Source organism: Moschus berezovskii, chromosome 15, assembly GCF_049115385.1.
Source record: "Moschus berezovskii isolate FMDL1 chromosome 15, NW_MosBer_1.0, whole genome shotgun sequence".
NCBI classification, from domain to species: domain Eukaryota; kingdom Metazoa; phylum Chordata; class Mammalia; order Artiodactyla; family Moschidae; genus Moschus; species Moschus berezovskii.
The window spans coordinates 36,776,094-36,796,713 of record NC_142474.1 but is presented as its reverse complement, the minus strand read 5'-3'; the positions used below and the strand labels follow the sequence as shown (position 1 = coordinate 36,796,713).

General features: G+C 38.6%; 1 pseudogene; it reads left to right on the top strand.

Annotated features, from left to right (window-relative positions):
- The first annotated feature begins 1,503 nt into the window (after positions 1 to 1,503).
- On the top strand, positions 1,504 to 18,824 carry LOC148775416 (small acidic protein pseudogene; annotated as a pseudogene).
- Positions 18,825 to 20,620: the final 1,796 nt, after the last annotated feature.

Genomic DNA, 20,620 nt, shown 5'->3' with positions numbered 1-20,620 from the left:
TGTCCAACTCTTTGCGACCCCATGAACTGTAGCCTACCAGGCTCCTCCCTCCATGGGATTCTCCAGACAAGAGTACTGGGTGGATTGTCATTTCCTTCTCCAGGGGATCTTCCCAACCCATGGATCGAACCCGGGTCTCCTGCATTCCAGGCAGACGCTTTAACCTCTGAGCCACCAGGTAAGTTTGTATGGGGAGGCAAAAGACTCAGAATAGCCAACACAATACTGAAGGAGAAAACAAATTGGAGTGCTGACATGACCAATTTTAAGCCTTACTATAAAGCTATAGCAATCAATACAGTGTGGTGTTGGTGAGAGAGCAGACAAATAGATCAATGGAATGGAATAGAGAGCCCAGAAATAGATCTACGTAAATATAGCCAGTTGATACTTGACAAAGGAGAAAAAGCAGAACTATGGAGAAAAATTCTAACAGATGGTGATGAAGCAACTAGACATCCACATTAAAAAAAAAAGAATCTAAATAAGGCTTTACAACTTCACAAAAATTAACTCAAAATGGATCATATGCCCTCCTTATAGGGAACAAAATAGTGGTTACCAGTAGTGGGGAGAGGGAAGAGGAGAGGGGAAGTAAAAGGGTAGAGGATTAAGAGGTGCAAACTATGACATAAAATAAGCAGCAAGGATATATACTGTACAACATGGGAAATATAGCCAATATTTTATAATAACTACAAATGAAGTATAACATTTAAAATTGTGAATCACTATATTTTACATCTGTAATTTATATAATATTGTATATCAACTATACTTCAATAAAAATAAAGAAAAATTAAAAACCCCAAACCCAAGAAAAATGGATCACATACCCAAATGTAAAGTGCACACTTATAAAATTCCTAGAAGACAGCATAAGAGAATATTTAGATAACCTTGAGTTTGGTGATGACTTTTTAGATACAATACCAAAGTTATGATCTTTGAAAGAAAGAATTAATAAGCCAAATTTCATTAAAATTAAAAACTTCTCTGCAAAAGACACTGTCAATAGAATGAAAAGATAAACTAATAGCTTTGGGAGAAAATATTTGCAAAAGATATATCTGATAAATATTTCCTAAAATATGCAAAGAACTCTTAAAACTCTTAAATATAAAAACAAATAGCCCAATTAAAGGGTACATCAAAGACCTTAACAGATACCTCACCGAAGAAGGGGCTTCCCTGGTGGCTCAGATGGTAAAGAATCTGCCTGCAATGCAGGAGACCTGGGTTCAATCCCTGGGTTGGGAAGATCCCCTGGAGAAGGGAATGGCAATCCACCTCAGTGCCCTTGCTGGAGAATTCCATGGACAGAAGAGCCTGGGGACGACAGTCCATGGGGTCACAAAGAGTCGGACAAGACTGAGAGACTAACACTTTCACTTTCACCAAAAAAGATTATACAGATGGCAGATAGCAAATGAAAAGATGCTCCACATCAGATGTCATCAGGGAAATGCAAATTAAAACAACTATGAGATAACATTAGTAAGAATGGCCAAGACCCAGAACACTGACAAGATTCTTTTAGATTTTTATGTTGGTGAGTGTGTAGAGCAATAGGAACTCTCATCCATTTCTAGTGGGAATGCAAGATGGAAAAGCCACTTTGGAAGCCACTTTGTGGTTGCTTCGAAACTAAACATATACTTACCTTAAGATCCAGCAATCATGCTCCTTGGTATCTGCTCAAAGGAGCTGAAAACTTATGTCCACACAAAATCCTTCACATGGATATTTACAGCAGTTTTATTCGTAACTACCCAAATTCGGAAGGAACAAAGATGTCCTTCAGTAGGTAAATGGATAAATAAACAAGTACATCCAGACAGTGGAATTTTATTCAGTGTTAAAAAGAAACGAGCTGTCTAATCAAGCTATGAAAAGACTTAGAAGAATCCTAAATGCTTATTATTGAATAAAAGAGGCCTATCCAAAAATTCTACATATAGTATAACTCCAACAACATGACATTCTGGAAAAAGCAAAACTACGGAGTCAGTAAAAAGATCAGTGGTTGCCAGAGGTTAGCAAGGAGGTGGGGATGAAAAAGTGGAACACAGAGAATTTTTAGGGCAGAGAAACTACTCTGTGTGTGTGTGTGTGTGCTAAGTCATATCCGAATCCTTGTGATCCCTGTGGACTCAGCCCAACAGGCTCCTTGGTCCATGGAATTTTCCAGGCAAAAATATTGGAGCAGATTGGCATTTCCTACACCAGGGGATCTTCCTGATCCAAAGATCTAACCTGAGTCTCCTCATCTCCTGCATTGGCAGGTGGATTCTTTATCATTGAGCCACCTGAGATACAGGTTTTTATACATTTGTCCAAACCCATAGAATGTTCAATATCACGAATGGACACTAATGTAAACTATGAGCTTTGGGTGATAATGATGTATCAATGTAGGTTTATCAGTTGCAACAAATATATCACTCTGGTGAGAGATGTTGATAATAGGAGAGGGTTTTTCCAGTAGTCATGTATGGATATGAGAGTTGGACTATAAAGAAAGCTGAGCACCAAAGAATTGATGCTTTTGAACTGTTGTGTTGAAGGAGACTCTTGAGAGTCCCTTGGACTGCAAGGAGATCCAACCAGTCCATCCTAAAGGAAATCGGTCCTGGGTGTTCATTGGAAGGACTGATGCTAAAGCTGAAACTCCAATACTTTGGCCACCTGATGTGAAGAACTGACTCATTTGAAAAGACCCTGATGCTGGGAAAGATTGAATGTAGGAGGAAAAAGAGATGACAGAGGATGAGATGGTTGGATGGCATCACCGACTCAATGGACATGGGTTTGAGTAAACTCTGGGTGTTGGTGATGGACAGGGAGGCCTGGTGTGCTGCAGTCCATGGGGTCACAAAAAGTCGGGCATGACTAAGTGACTGAACTGAACTGAACATATGTGTGGTTCAGTTCAGTTCAGTCGCTCAGTCGTGTCCAACTCTTTGGTTCACTTCAGTTCATGTATCCATTCTCCCAAATTCCCCTCCCATCCAGGCTGCCACATAATACTGAGCAGAGTTCCATCTGCTATATACCATACAATAGGTCCTTATTGGTTATCCATTTTAAGTATAGCAGTGTATACGTGTCCATTGTAAACTCCCCAACTATCCCTTCCCTCCATCCTTCCCCGCCAGCAACCATAAGCTCATTCTCTAAGTCTGTGAATCTCTCTTTGTTTTGTAAGTTCATTTGTCTCCCATTCCCTTACTTTCAGTTTGTAAGTGTCTCTTGGTCTCAGGTGGGTCTCTTGTCTTGTTTTTGTATCAGTCTATGTCTTTTGGTTGATGCATTCAATCTATTTACATTTAAGGTAATTATTGATATGTATGATCCTATTTGGAGAAGTCAATGGCAACCCACTCTAGTACTCTTGCCTGGAAAATCCCATGGATGGAGGAGCCTGGTAGGTTGCAGTCCATGGGATCACTACGAGTCAGACGCGACTGAGCGACTTCACTTTCACTTTTCACTTTCATGCACTGGAGCAGGAAATGGCAACCCACTCCAGTATTCTTGCCTGGAGAATTCCAGGGACAGGGGAACCTGGTGGGCTTTCATCTATGGGGTTGCACAGAGTCGTACACGACTGAAGTGACAGCAGCTGCAGCAGCAGGTTTATCCCTTCTGGCTTGTAGAGTTGAGAAATCAGCTGATAACCTTCTGGGAGTATGCTTATATGTTCTTGTCATTTTTCCCTTGTTGCTTTTAATATTTTATATTTGTCTTTACTTTTTTAATTAATTAATTTTTATTGAAGAATAATTGCTTTACAGAATTTTAATTTACTTACAGGGCAGCAATGGAGGAACAGACATAAAGAATATCTTTGTCTTTAATTTTTGTCAGTTTGATTACTATGTGTCTTGGTATGTTACTCCTTGGGTTTATTCTGCCTGGGACTCTGTACTTCCTGGACTTGATTGACTATTTCCTTTCCCATGTTAGGGAAGTTTACAGCTATTATTTCTTCAAATATTTTCTCATGTCTTTTCTATCTTCTCCTTCTATGACTCCTGTAGTGTGAGTGTTGGTACATTTAATGTTGTCCCAAAGATCTTTTAGGCTGTCTTTATTTCTTTAAATTCTTTTTTCTATATTCTGTTTTGTGACAGTGATTTCCACCATTCACTCTTCCAGGTCATTTATCAGTTCTTCTGCCTATCTGCACTTCATTTATTTGTTTTTCTGGGGTTTTATCTTGTTCCTTCATCTGGGATATAGTCCTCTGCCTTTTCATTTTGATTAACTTTCTGTGAATGTGGTTTTCATTCTAGAGGCTGTGGGATTTTAATTCTTGCTTCTTCTGTCTGTTTCTGGTAGATGAGGCTAAGAGGATTGTGTAAGCTTCCTGATGGGATGAAGTGGCATGGGGAAAACTGGGTTTTTCTCTGGTGGGCAGGGCTGTGCTCAGTAAAACTTTAATCCAATTGTTTGCTGGTAAGTGGATCTGTGCTCCCTCCCTGTTAGTCATTTGGCCTGAGGTGACCCTTGTCTAGGGCTCTACAGTAGGGCTAATGGTGAGCTTCAAGAGGGTTTATGCTCAAGGGGCACTTCCCAGGACTGCTGCTGCCAGAACCCCCATCCCCGTGGCAAGCCACTGCTGACCCACACCTCTTTTCCATTATGATTTATTATAGGATATTGAATACTATGTAGGGCCTTGTTGTTTATCCATCCTATATATAATAGTTTACATTTGCTAATCCCAAACTCCCAATCCTTTCCTCCCTCCATCCCTGCCCCCCTGGGGAAAGTCTATTCCCTATGTCTGTGACTTACTTCATTTAGTATGATAAAGTCTAGTTGTATCAATGCTGCTGTGAAGTGAAGTGAAGTGAAGTGAAATCACTCAGTCGTGTCCGACTCTTTGTGACGCCGTGGACTGTAACCCACCAGGATCCTCCGTCTACGAGATTCTCCAGGCAAGAATATTGGAGTGGGTTGCCATTTCCTTCTCCAGGGGATCTTCCTGACCCAGGGATCGAACCCAGGTCTCCCACATTACAGGCAGACACTTTAACCTCTGAGCCACCAGGGAATGCTGCTATAAATGACATTATTTCATTCTTTTTGATGGCTGGATAGTATTCCATAGTATATATGGACCACATCTTCCTTATCCATTCATCTGTTGTTGGACATTTAGATTGTTTCCATGTTTTGGCTATTGTGAATAGTGTTGCTATGAACTTTGAACTTAGGGGTGCATGTATCTTTTTGAATTACAGTTTTGTCCAGGTATATGTCCAGGATTGGAATTACTGGATCATATGGTAATTCTATTTTTAGTTTTCTGAGGAATCTCCATACTGTTTTCTATAGTGACTGCATCAACTTACATTCCTACAAACATTGCAAGAGGGTACCCTTTTCTCCGCACACTCTTTTCAGCATTTTTTATTTGTGGACTTCCTGATGATAGCCATTCTGACTAGCGTGATGTAGTTTTGATTTCCATTTTTCTAATAATTAGAGAATGTTGAGCATCTTTCATAGACCTACTGACCATCTATCTGTATGTCTTCTTTGAAAAAATGTCTATTAACGTCTTCTGCCCGTTTTTTGATTGGGTTGTTTGGTTTTTGTTGTTTAATTGTATGAGGTGTTTGTATATTTTGGAGATTCAGCCCTTGTCTGAGGCATCATTTGCAAAATATGTTCTCCCATGCCATAGGTTTATTTTTGGTTTTTAAAAATGGTTTCCTTTGCTGTGCAAAAGCTTGTGTTTGATTAGGTTCAATTTGTTTATTTTTGTTTTTATTTTTGTTGTCTTTGCAGATTGACATAAGAAAACATTGGTATAATTTATGTCAGAGTTTTGATTTGCATTTCTCTAATAATCAGCAGTGTTTAACATCTTTTCATGTGTCTCTTGGTCATTGATATGTCTTCTTTGGAGAAATATCTATTTAGGTCTTCTGCCCATTTTTTGAATAGGTTGTTTCTTTCAATGCTATTAAGTGTCATGAGCTGATTGTGAAATCTGGAGACTAATCACTTTATTTGTCACATTATTTTCAAGTATTTTCTTCCGATCTATGGGTTGTCTTTCTGTTTTCTTTATTGTTCCTTTTCTGTGCAAAAGCTTTTGAGTTTAAGTTCAGTTCAGTTCAGTTCAGTTGCTCAGTCATGTCCGACTCTTTGCTACCCCATGAACCACAGCACGCCAGGCCTCCCTGTCCAACACCAACTCCCAGAGTTTACCCAAACTCTGCATTGAGTCGGTGATGCCATCCAACCACCTCATCCTCTGTTTTCCCCTTCTCCTCCTGCATTCAATCTTTCCCAGAATCAGAGTCTTTTCCATTGAGTCAGCTCTTCGCATCAGGTGGCCAAAATATTGGAGTTTCAGCTTCAACATCAGTCCTTCCAATGAACACCCTGGACCGATCTCCTTTAGGATGGACTGGTTGGATCTCGTTGCAGTCCAAGGGACTCTCAAGAGTCTTCTCCAGCACCACAGTTCAAAAGCATCAATTCTTTGGTGATCAGCTTTCTTCACAGTCCAACTCTCACATCCATACATGACCACTGGAAAAACCATAGCCTTGACTAGACAGATCTTGGTTGGCAAAGTAATGTCTCTGCTTTGTAATATGCTATCTAAGTTGGTCATAACTTTTCTTCCAAGGAGTAAGTGTCTTTTAATTTCATGGCTGCAATCAGCATCTGCAGTGATTTTGGAGCCCCCCAAAATAAAGTCAGCCACTGTTTCCACTGTTCCCCCATCTATTTGCCATGAAGTGATGGGACCAGATGCCATGATCTTAGTATGTTGAACTTCAAGCCAACTTTTTCACTCTCCTCTTTCACTTTCATCAAGAGGCTCTTTAGTTCTTCTTCACTTTCTGCCATAAGGGTGGTGTCATCTGCATATCTGAGGTTATTGATATTTCTCCCAGCAATCTTGATTCCAGCTTGTGCTTCCTCCAGCCCAGCGTTTCTCATGATGTACTCTGCATATAAGTTAAATAAGCAGGGTGACAATATACAGCCTTGACGTACTCCTTTTCCTATTTGGAACCAGTCTGTTGTTCCATGTCCAGTTCTAACTGTTGCTTCCTGACCCGCATACAGGTTTCTCAAGAGGCAGGTCAAGTGGTTTGGTATTCCCATTTCTTTCAGAATTTTCCAGAGTTTATTGTGATCCACACAGTCAAAGGCTTTGGCATAGTCAATGAAGCAGAAATAGATGTTTTCCTGGAACTCTCTTGCTTTTTTGATGATCCAGCAGATGTTGGCAATTTGATCTCTGGTTCTTCTGCCTTTTCTAAAACTAGCTTGAACATCTGGAAGTTCATGGCTCATGTATTGCTGAAGCCTGGCTTGGAGAATTTTGAGCATGACTTTGCTAGTGTGTGAGATGAGTGCAATTGTGCGGTAGTTTGAGCATTCTTTGGCATTGTCTTTCTTTGGGATTGGAATGAAGACTGACCTTTTCCAGTCCTGTGGCCACTGTTGAGTTTTCCAAAGTTGCTGACATATTGAGCACAGCACTTTCCAAGCATCATCTTTCAGGATTTGAAATAGCTCAACTGGAATTCCATCACCTCCACTAGTTTTGTTCATAGTGACGCTTTCTAAGGCCCACTTGATTTCACATTCCAGAATGTCTGGCTCTAGGTGAGTGATCACACCATTGTGATTATCTGGGTCGTGAAGATCTATTTTGTACAGTTCTTCTGTGTTTTCTTGCCACCTTTTCTTAATATCTTCTGCTTCTGTTAGGTCCATACCATTTCTGTCCTTTATTGAGTGCATCTTTGCATGAAATGTTCCCTTGATATCTCTAATTTTCTTGAAGAGATCTCTAGTCTTTCCCATTCTGTTGTTTTCCTCTATTTCTTTGTATTGGTTGCTGAGGAAGGCTTTATTATCTCTCCTTGCTATTCTTTGGAACTCTGCATTCAAATGGGTATATCTTTCCTTTTCTCCTTTGCTTTTTGCTTTCCTTCTTTTCACAGCTATTTGTAAGGCCCCCTAGGACAGCCATTTTGTGTTTTTTGCATTTCTTTTTCTTGGGGATGGTCTTGATCCCTGTCTCCTGTACAATGTCATGAACCTCTATCCATAGTTCATCAGGGACTCTATCAGATCTAGTCCCTGAAATCTATTTCTCACGTCCACTTATAATCCTAAGGGATTTGATTTAGGCCATACACTATCTGAATGGTCTAGTGTAAGTAGATTCCACTTATTTTTACTTTTGTTTATTTTCATTAGAGATGGATTGAGAAAAATATTGCTGTGATTTATGTCTTATAGTATGCTGCCTATGTTTTCCTCTAGGTGTTTTATAGTATCTGGTCTCATGTTTAGGTCTTTAATCCATTTTGAACTTATTTTTGTGTATGGTGTTAAAGAATGATCTGATTTCATTTTACATGTAGCTGCCCAGTTTTCCCAGAACTATTTGTTGAAGAGACTGTCTTTCCAGCATTGTGAATTCTTGCCTCTTCTGTCATACCTTAGTTGACTATATGTGCATGGGTTTATTTCTGGGTTTTCTATCCTGTTCTATTGATCTACATTTCTGTTTTTGAGCCAGTACCGTAATATTTTGATGACTGTAGCTTTGTAGTAAATGCTGATGTTAAGGAGCCTGATTCCTCCAGCTCCATTTTTCTTTCTCAATATTGCCTTGGCTGTTCAGTGTTTTGTGTCTCCATACAAACTTTAAGACTTTTTTGTTCTGGTTCTGTGAAAAATGCCATTGATCATTTGAAAGAGATTCATTGAAACTTTAGATTGCTTTGGGTAGTACAGTCATTTTCACAGTATTGATTCTTCCAATCCACAAACAAGATAAAGCTTTCCATCTGTTTGTGTCTTTGATTACTTTCCTTTAGTGTCTTATAGATTTTGGAATATAGGACATTTGTCTCCTTATGTAGATTTATTCCTAGGTATTTTATTCTTTTTGATGTGATGAATACCACACTATTTTGATTACTGTAGCTTTGTAGTATTTTGTGAAGTCTGAGAGAGTTATGCTTCTTGTTTTGTTTTTTCCCCCCCTCAGAACTGTTTTAGCAAATCTTGGTCTTCTATGGTTCCATATAAATTTTTGGATCATTTTTCTGGTCTTGTGAAAAAATGTCTTGGGTGTTTTGATAGGGATTGCATTAAATCTGTAAATTGCTTTGGGTGGTATTGCCATTTTTTTTTTTTTGATATTGCCATTTTAACAATATTAATTCTTCCAATCCAACAGCATGAGCTATCTGTCCATATTTTTTAATTTCTTTAATTTTTTTTATAGTTCTCAGTGTATAAGCCTTTCACCTCCTTAAGAGACTTATTCCTAATTCCTAGGTTTATTCCTGGAGAAGGCAATGGCACCCCACTCCAGTAATTTTGCCTGGAAAATCCCATGGATGGAGGAGCCTGGTAGGCTGCAGTCCATGGGGTCGCTATGAGTCAGACACGACTGAGTGACTTCACTTTCACTCTTCACTTTTATGCATTGGAGAAGGAAATGGCAACCCACTCCAGTGTTCTTGCCTGGAGAATCCCAGGGAAAGCCTGGTGGGCTGCCGTCTATGGGATCACACAGAGTCGTACACCACTGAAGTGACTTAGCAGCAGCAGCAGGTTTATTCCTAGGTATTTAATTTTTTTGGTGCTATCTTAAAAGATATTTTTAAATTATTCCCTTTCTGATATCTTATTGTGATTGTAAAGAAGTGCAATTGATTTTTGAATGTTAATCTTGTATCCTGCTACTTTGCTGAATTCACTTATTAGATCTAGTAGTTTTTGTGTGGAGTCCTTAGAGTTTTCTTTATGTATGTAGTATCATGTCATCTGCATATAGTGGCAATTTTACCTCTTGTCTTACAATATGGATACATTTTATTTCTTTTTCCTGTTTGATTGCTATGGTTCTGATTTCAGTGTTGAATAGAAGTAGTGAGAGTGGGCATCCTTGTCTTGTTTCAGATTTTAGCAGGAAGGCTTTTAGCTTTTCACTGTTCAGTATTATGTTGGCTGTGAATTTGTCATAAATGCCTTTTATTATGTTGAGATATGTTCCCTCTATTCCCACTGTGGTAAAAGAGTTTTTATCACGAATGGATGTTAAATTTGGTCAAATTATTTTCTGCATCTATTGAGAAGATTTTGTGGTTTTTTACTTTTCTTTTGTTAATAAGGTATTAATATATTACATTGATTGATTTGTGAATGCTGAATTATCCTTGTGAACTTGAGGTGAATCCCACAAGATTGTGGTGTATGATATTTCTATGTGTGTTGTTTCAGTTTGCTACTATCTTGTTGATAATTTTTGCATCTATATTCATCAAAAATACTGGTATGTCACTTTCTTTTTGATGGTATCTTTGTCTGGTTTTGGTATTAGGGTATTGATGGCTTCATAGAATGTTTTTGTAAATGTTCGCTCCTCTTCAATATTTTGAAAAAATATTTTGAAGATTTTGAAAAAAATTGGTATAAGTTCTTTGTATGTTTGGTAGAATTTGCCTGTAATGGCATCTGATTCTGGACTTTTGTTTTTAGGGAGGTTTAAAAAATTTTTTTTATTGTAGATTCTATTTAACTTCTAGTGATCAGTCTGTTTAAATCATCTGTTTCTTCTTGTTTCTGTTTTAGTGGGCTCTGTATTTCTAGAAAGTTGTCCATTTCTGCTAGGTTGTCAAATTTGTTGGAATATAATTGTTCATAGCATTCTCATAGCATGGTTTTTTGTATTTCTGTGACATCAGTTGAGTTTCTCCTTTTTCATTTCTTATTTTATTTATTTGAGTTCTCTCTGTTTTCTTCTTGGTGAGCCTGGCCAGATGTTCATCAATTTTGCTTACTCTTTCAAAGAATTAGCTCTTGGTTTTATTTATTTATTTTTCTATTATTTTTAAACTTTATTTTATTTATTTCCTCCCTGATCTTTATTATTTCTGTATTTCTGCTGACTTTAGGTTTTGTTTGTTCTTCTTTTTCTAATTCTTCTAGGTGGTAGGGTAGGTTGTTTGTTGTTGTTCAGTCACTGAGTCATGCCTGATTCTTTGTGACTTCATGACCTGCGACATGCCAGGCTTTCTGGTCCTTCATCGTCTCCTGAAGTTTGCTCAGACTTACACCCATTGAGTTGGTGATGCCATACAACCATCTTATTCTCTGTCAACCCCTTCTCCTCTTGCCCTCAATCTTTCCCAGCAACAAGGTCTTTTCCAATGAGTCAACTCTTTGCATCAGGTGACCAAAGTATTGGAGCTTTAAAATCAGTCCTTCCAAGACTATTCAGGATTGATTTCCTTTAGAATTGACTGGTTTGATCTCCTTGCAGTCCAAGGGACTTTCAAGCATCTTCTCTAGCACCACAATTCAAAAGCATCAGTTTTTTGCCACTCAGCATTCTTTACAGTCCAACTCTCATATCCATACATGACTACTGGAAAAAACATAGCTTTAACTAGACAGACTTTTGTCAGCAAAACATCTCTGCTTTTTAATACTCTGTCTAGGTTTGTCACAGGTTTATTTCCAAGAAGCAAATCTTTTAATTTCATGGCTGCAGTCTCTATCCGCAGTGATTTCGGAGCCCAAGAAAATAAATAGGTTGTTTACTTAAGAGTTTTTTTTTGTTTGTTTGTTCTTTATTTTTTTAATGAAAGCCTGTATTGCTATGAACTTTCCTCTAAGAACTGCTTTTGATGCATCACATAAATTTTGTATAGTTGTGTGTTTTCATTGTCGTTTGTCTCAAAGAACTTTTTAATTTCCTTGTTGACACATTGGGTTTTTAGTAGCATATTGTTTGGTTTCCATGTAGTCATTGTTTTTTTTCCCCTCCCCATTTCTTTTACTGTGATTGACTTCTAGTTTCATGCCACTATGGTCAGAGAAAATGCTTAAAATAATTTCTATACACTTAAATTTGCTGAAATGACTTTTGTGCCCAAGTACATGGTCAGTCCTAGAGAATGTGCATGTGCACTTGAAAAGACTATGTATTCTGTTTTTTGTTTTTTTTTATGTAATGTTCTGGAAATATCAATTAAGTCTAACTGTTCTATTGTATCATTTAGGATCTCTGTTCCCTTATTGATTCTCTGTCTGGAAGATCTGTCCATTGATATTAGTGGGGTATTACAGTGCTAGGAAAGGTTGGGGGTGGGAGGAGAAGGGGAGGACAGAGAATGAGATGGCTGGATGGCATCACCGACTCTGTGGACATGAGTTTGAGTGAACTCCGGGAGTTGGTGATGGACAGGGAGGCCTGGCGTGCTGTGATTCATGGGGTCGCGGAGAGTAGGACACGACTGAGCGACTGAACTGAAGTGAACTGAACTGAACTATTATTGAGTCTGAGCGACACAACTGAGTGACTGAACTGAACTATTATTGTATTCCCATTGTTTTTTCCGTTCATGTTATTTAGTATTTGTTTTATGTATTTGGATGTTCCTGTATTAGGTGCAAATAAGATAATGAGTATAATATCCTCTTTTTATGTTGATATTCTTATCATTATCTTTCTCTCGGTGGCTCAGCAGTAAAGAAATTGCCTGTAATGCAGGAGATGCAGGAGATGTGGGTTCAATCCCTGAGTTGGTCAGGAAGATCACCTGGAGGAGGACATGGCAACCCAGTCCAGTATTTTTGCCTGGAGAATCCCATGGACAGAGGAGCATGGCAGGCTACAGTCCACAGGGTCACAAAGAGTTGGACATGACTGAAGTGATTGAGCATGCAGTCAGTGTCCTTCTTTATCTTTCTTTACAGTCTTTGAAGCCTATTTTATCTGACATGAGTATAGAAACTCCTGCTTTCTTGTCATTTCGATTTGCCTGAAATATCTTTTTCCATCCCCTCACTTTCAGCCTATGTGTATCCTTTGCCCTAAAGTAGATCTCTTGTAAGGAGCATACTGTAGGCTCTTGTTTTTCTGCCACTCTATGTCTTTTGATTGGAACATTCAGTCCATTGACATTTAAGGTAATTATTGATACATATGTATTTATTGTCATTTCAAACCTTGTTTTCTGGTTTATTTTTTGCTTTTTCCTTGTTCCTTCCTGTTTCTTTTGTTTTCCCTTTTGTGATTTGATAATTTTATTTTATTTTATGCTTGTATTCTCTTCTTTTTGGTTTTGGGAATCTATTTAATGTTTTTTATTTCTGGTTGCCTTGTTTTTCAAGTATGTTAACCTCTTTCTTTATCTGCTTGCTTTAGATTGATAGTCATGAAGGCGCAAATGCATTCTAAAAGAAAGAAAAGGAAAAAAATCTGCATTTTCTTAGTCTCCTTCCCCACATTTTATGATTTTGATGTCCCTTTTAAATATCTTTATGTTTATCCTTTTTCTGTCCCTTGTGTTTATCATTGCTTTCACAAATAGATTTCTTTTCTTGGATCCAATCCTCCTTTCTCTTTCTTTTCCTTCTGGATTCTCTATTATGAATAGATTGACCTGCTTTATTTTGTCCCATATGTCTTTTAGTAATATATTGCCTCTGTTTTTAAAATTTATATTTCTTTCTGATGTTTTGATTGAGTAATTTCCATTATCCTATCTTTCATGTCACTTATTCTTTCTTTTGCACTATTCATTCTGCTATTCATTGCTTTGAGCTCAGCTTTTATCTTGGGAAATACATTTTTTAAGTTTTCCTGGCTCATCCTTATAGTTTCTAGTTAAGTAATCTGCATTTCTGTTGATAGCCTTTCTTAATTCCTTCAATATTTTTATTTTCTTTTTGAACTTGGTGTCTATTAGATGAGGAGATCTGCTTCATTTTTTGCTCCTTCAGAGAAATTCTCTTGGTCTTTTAACTGAGAGTGATCCCTCTACTTTTTCATTTTGCTTATATTTCTCTTTCTTTGTGAGTTTAGGAGAAATAAGTATCTACTGTAGTGTTGGAGGGCTATCTGTATGCTGGAGTGTCCAAGCATAGCTTCTGTGGGTTTAATGTGTTTTTTTGATGTGAGAGTTGTTTTTGGTTTGGATGCTTGCTGTTTCTTTCGTCAATGTGTGCTGGCTGTTATCCCTTTGGTAGTGGGTATGCAGGTGCATGGCCCATGTGCATGCTTACAGGAGGATGGGGGCAGAAGTTGGATCTCAACTGTGGGTCTCTTGGCAGAGGTGGCTGGCTGCATGCACCCCAGGGTTGGGGGGGAGTGTGCAGCTTACTTTCAATTAATTTTAGTAAAGAAAATGGCAAGCAAATGTGACTAAATGATAATAAATGGTGATTCTTGGCAAGTGGTATAAGAATGTTCATTGTCTATCAAATACTAAATTTGAACTTTTGAGATAAAAAGCTGGAGAAAATGCTCTGAATATTTGTACTAAAACTGAAATGATAAATTTTCATTCTCTATCATTATATGAATTTTCTGAGTTTGATTTTAGGCAAAAATCAAGAACAAGAGCAAAACCCTCAGTTTTTGAGCTTTTCTCATACTACATGCCAGGGAGTCTTTGGACACAAGTCCCCCAAGAGCAAGAGTCCCAGGAAGCCATCTTTCTGCTTAAAATCTTGACTTCTCTGTCAAGTGTGGACCACCAGATCTAAGTGGTCACTTTGGGTTTTGAAATTGATTGGCACAGAGTGTCCTGCTCTTTCTTCTACTGCCCTTTCTGGGAAACATCCTAGTGTCATGATGCTTTGGTGCTTTGTGCCTTCCTCCAAAGAAGTCATAGGGAACATGGGGACTGTCATTATCACTCATCAATCCCTCCACTTCTCAAATCACTCATCCTAGTTTCATCTGGAAAACAGATACTAGTCCATGAAACTGCAGTCATTTCCATATCAGATTGACTCTAGGCTCATGAATCTCATATTGGCCAGGCATGCATTGCTTTTAAAAATTATTCCTAAGAAAGAACTAACATTTAGAGTTAAATTTTTTTCCTCTCCTATGGTTTCTTCCAATGGCAGACCCAGCTAAGCTTCTGAGTCCCAAATGGTGAATTATTTCTCTCCCTATAAATTCTCATGATAGTTTTCCAAAACTGAGCAGCCACTGAATATTTGTGTCCACTGCACAACACAGCAGCTACTGGTCTGAGCCCCAGTGGCCCTGAGCTGAGAGAGCCCAGTTTTGAATTCAGTTTCAAAGTATTCATATTCTGTTGTAACATTTGGATGTAGTTTTAAAATATGAATAATACTATGCTATTGATTTCTTCTCTGACAAGAAAAGAAAATCATTCGGTTTTGCATGTTAGCAAAACTAGGTAGGGGAGGTGACTCTGAACTGGTTTTGGATGGGAATCTGGTAGCGTAAGAGAGGGAAAGAAATGGGAAGGAGAGGGAAAGGTGTTTCAGGCTGGTGACCACTGGCATGGAAATGTGAGGTAGGCTGGCACACTCTGGAAACCATAAGCCATTTGGTGAGGCTGGAGAGTAGAGTTAGAGATGAATAGCCCTGAAAAGGTGGCTGAGGGACTGACTACAGGCAGGTTCACTTCCTGGTGTTTAGACTTTGTTTTTAGGTGAGTAGCTTTCCATTTTTGTCATTTATGAATCATTTATTGGATGTCAAAGTCAAAGAGATTAATGATTATAGGTAAACTAGGAAGAAAGAATTCAACACAATCTTCTAACACAATGAGTGTATGTTTTTTCAAAGAAATGAAAATAATTATTTCATATCAATGAGATGGTATTTTCTGTGTCTTTGTCAAAGCTCAAGGAGAAAAAAGTTGTGCCATCAAATTCCATCGATTTACTCTCTTCAGTTCAGTTCAGTTCAGTTCAGTTGCTCAGTCGTGTCCGACTCTCCGCAACCCCATGAATCACAGCATGCCAGGCCTCCTTGTCCATCACCAACTCCCGGAGTTCACTCAAACTCATGTCCACAGAGTCGGTGATGCCATCCAGCCATCTCATTCTCCGTCGTCCCCTTCTCCTCCCGCCCCCAACCTTTCCCAGCATCAGAGTCTTTTCCAGTGAGTCAACTCATTGCATGAGGTGGCCAAAGTATTGAAGTTTCAGCTTTAGCATCAATCCTTCCAATGAACACCCAGGATCGATCTCCCTTAGAATGGACTGGTTGGATCTCCCTGCGGTACAAGGGACTCTCAAGAGTCTTCTCCAACACCACAGTTCAAAAGCATCAATTCTTCGGCGATCAGCTTTCTTCACAGTCCAACTCTCACATCCATACATGACCACGGGAAAAACCATTGCCTTGACTAGACGGACCTTGGTTGGCAAAGTAATGTCTCTGCTTTTTAATATATTATCAAGGTTGGTCATAACTTTCCTTCCAAGGAGTAAGTGTCTTTTAATTTCATGGCTACAATCAGCATCTGCAGTGATTTTGGAGCCCAAAAAAATAAAATCTGACACTGTTTCCACTGTTTTTCCATCTATTTCCCATGAAGTGATGGGACCAGATGCCATGATCTTTGTTTTCTGAATGTTGCGCTTCAAGCCAACCTTTTCACTCTCCTCTTTCACTTTCATCAAGAGGCTTTTGAGTTCCTCTTCACTTTCTGCCATAAGGGTAGTGTCATCAGCATATCTGAGATTATTGATATTTCTCCCAGCAATCTTGATTCCAGCTTGTGCTTCTTCCAGCCCAGCGTTCCTCATGATGTACTCTGCATATAAGTTAAATAAGCAAGGTTTAGTCCTTCTAAAATTAGAAATTCCTAATTCACAATATATACTGAGTATGGCAGCAAACATTTGATTACTCACTTAGATGGTTCCGCATATTTAGATTGAACAGAGTCAAAAATTATGGAGGATTCTCCTGGAAGACCACATTTTTCACTCTCTCAGATGCGGTCAACACTGCACTCAAAAGCTGGGGAGTCAAGTGTTTCAACCTAGAAGAGAACCATGAATGAATTCATATACACTCTTTGCTTAAATTCAGTTCCAGAGTATTCTTCGTATTCTATTGTAACATTTGAATGTGTTTCTAAAATACAAATAAAGGTATGCTATTAATTTGTTTCTCTGATAAGAAAAGAAAATTATCAAGAATTTGCAAAGAAGCAAATGCTCAAGAACTGAGCCATTTGTAATATTGCATACTAAGCTGAAACTCCAATACTTTGGCCACCTGATGCAAAGAGCTGATTCATTTGAAAAGACCCTGATGCTGGGAAAGATTGAGGGCAGGAGGAGAAGGGGATGACAGAGGATGAGATGGTTGTATGGCATCACTGACTCAATGGACGTGGGTTTGGGTGAAGTCCGGGAGTTGGTGATGGACAGAGAGGCCTGGCGTGCTGTGGTTCATGGGGTCACAAAGAGTCGGACATGACTGAGCGACTGAACTGAACTGAACTGAACACATATATGTGAAATTAGAAAAATGGTAGATGAACTTATTTGCAAAGCAGAAACAGAGACACAGACTAGAGAACAAATATATGGATACCAAGAGAGAAGGAGGGGTGGGTTGGATTGGGAGATTGAGGTTGACATATATACACTACTATGTATAATACAGACAACTAATGAGAACAGGGAACTGTACTCAATTCTCTGTGGTGATCTAAATGGGAAGGAAATCCAAAAATGAGGGGATATACATACGTATAGGTGATTCACTTTGTTGTACAGCAGAAAGTAACATACACATTGTTAACTAACTATGCTCCCATAAAAAAGGAACTAATCCATTTGTAGAACATCTCAGCTTGCTTCTTCAGCATTCAAGATACTCATTACTCACGTGCATTACTCTCCAGCGAAGTTGCTAAAGACAAAGCTGAATCAATCTGATTCTTGGTCCTTTGTAGCTGATCTGCTTTCCACTCTGCTTTTGGGTTTTATCTTTTTTCTTTTTCTTTTTTTTTTTTTTTATTAAAATTTGAGGACACTTTTACCTTCTGAGATGACCCATATTCTGTCTGTGGAGTGTGTTTCTCTCTAAATAAATCCACTTCTTAAAAATGAGTTTCTCAGTCACACTGCCACATTTCAAGAGTTTAGTAGCCACAAGCAGTCAGTCCAAAGACTGCACTGATTATTTCCATCATTGTAGAAAGTTCTATCAGATGATGCTGAGTTGGAATTTCTTTTTCTTTTTATATTTCATAAATCCTGAGAGGAGCCTGGGGCTGCAAATGCCTTCGAAGTGTCCATGATAAACTACAGTGCATGTTAATTTCACAGCTGCTTCATGCTCTATCCTTTACTGACAGGCAAGCCAATGACCGACTACTAACGTATCATTTTAAGTTTCACCATGAGAGGTGAATATAAAGTTTAAAAAATCCCTCCCTGCCTCCAGAAAGCTAGACTTATTTTAATGAGTTCTTGTTAGAATATTTTAATCCCCTACAAGCAAGAAATGAGGGACACAGAAATGTTTCTGTGCCCAGGAGCCCCACAGGCTCCTGTTTGGTTTCAAAACTAAGTATGAACCATAAAGAATGGATTGGAACTGATAAATTGAGACTAATTATAAAGAACATACTGGTTGTCTTGTTATAGGAGATCACAAATCCACATCTCACTTCCGCACAGGGGAAGAAGACAAGAAAATTAATGAAGAACTGGAGTCTCAATATCAACAAAGTATGGACAGTAAATTATCAGGAAGATATCGACGACATTGTGGACTTGGCTTCAGTGAGGTAGATGATCATGATGGAGAAGGTGATGTGGCTGGAGATGACGATGATGATGACTCACCTGATCCTGAAAGTCCAGATGACTCTGAAAGAGATTCAGAGTCAGAGAAAGAAGAATCTACTGAAGAGCTCCAAGCTACTGAGCACCCTGATGAAGTGGAGGATTCCAAAAACAAAAAAGATGCAAAGAGCAACTATAAGATGATGTTTGTTAAATCCAGTGGCTCATAACTCCCAAACACTTAGTCCTTGTATTAAAAGTAAGCCTTATTGTTATAATGCACAGTGGAGGACTGCTTATAGAGGACAGACCTTTGTATTATAATTTTTAAAAAGGCCCTTTTAAATAATTTCAAAGAGTGTTTGCTTTCAGATGCCATGGGTTACACTTTTATGGGCATGATTATAACCATTTTTGTAAAGAGTAAGAGTTGTATAAAATAAGAAATAAATACAATGCTCAACTTCCAAAAAAAAAAAGAATATTTTAATCTGTGAATCCCTGTCTTTATTCAATGTCAAACATGACATTCTTTCTTCAGTAGCACTTTTGCACTATTTTCTCCATTTTTTACTGTCTCTCCTATGCTTTCTTTGGGTTTGTATTATTGTTTCTATGTTCCTTAATACAGGCCTTTTGTCTGGAATGCTCTTTTCACCAAACCCTCTCTTCTTTTCCCCCAAGGTTTAACTCAAATAACTCCTCTCCCTTGAAACCTCTTTTGATCCCCAATTGGATATACCTGGTTCTCGCAGCATATAAAATTGTAAACCCCCTGAGGCCAGGAAGATGTATTCTGTTTCTTTGTATTTTTCAAAGTCCTAGCATAGTGCAGAACACAGGTAATACATGACATGTTAGTTGGCTGATTTTGATACATGAAAAAGTTGGGAGGTCATCAAAGAGTTGGAAAACAGAACTCTGGTTCAGGGGGAAAGGATAGTGAATATGAGACATTTTTCTTGGATAATACACTGCCTGTATGCAGACATAAATTATGTGAGCAAATGGCAACCACAATTTCAGAAACAATAGCTAATAGTTTCCATTGTGTAACATCCACTATGCAAAGCGCTTTAATTTGTTGTTTTGATTCATGCTTGCCAAAAATTATTGCTGCCATCTGGTTCTGGAAGCTAGAAGTGTCAAGGTCAGGGTGGACAGAATGAGTGATTTTCTCAAAACGAGGTGGGAAAATTGAGACTACTAATTTCCAAGTTACCTTTATTTTTGGGTGAGTGGGAGGGAATGTGGGAAGGACAGGCCATGCGAGATGACAGTCACCTATACTACCCCTCCAGGTTGACTGTCTTAGCATGTCAACCTAAGCTGGCACCCCCTTCTAAGAGGTTTTTATATAAAGGTCAATATTACAGCTTGATTACGTCCTCCTGAAAGATATGTTGAAATCTTAATCCCTAGTACCTGTAAAGATAATCATATTTAGAATTAGATATAGGACCTTTGCAGATGTAATCAAGATAAGATGAGGCTATCAGAGTGGGTTCTAATCCAATATAGCTGTTGTTCTTATAAGAAGAGGGAAATTTGGACACAGAAACACACACAGTTGGTGGATGGTCATGTGAAGATGGAGTGATGATGCCACAAGCCAATGAACACCCAGGGCTACTAGAAGCTTGAAGAGACAGGGAAGGATCCTCCTCTAGAGCCTTTCAAGGGATCATGGTGTTATCTCAGACCTCTAGCCTCCAGAATTGTGAAAGAACAAATTTCCATGTTTTAAGCCATCTAGTTTGTGGTGCTTTGTTACAGCAGCCTTAGTAACATAATATAGTTAAGTGACTCTCAGCACCGACTGGTATTTAGAAATACCTGGAGAGCTCATAGATAGCACAAATGCCTGCCCCTACCCTGGCCAATAAAATTTCCATGGTTTTAGCTTTGCCCTGGGTATTTTCAAAATGCCCTCCTCCCTTCCCTTCTTCCAGGTAATTCTAAAGTGCAATCAAGGCCAAGAACCACCGATAAGGTCATCATTCTTTGTACCCCACATCCTTGTTTC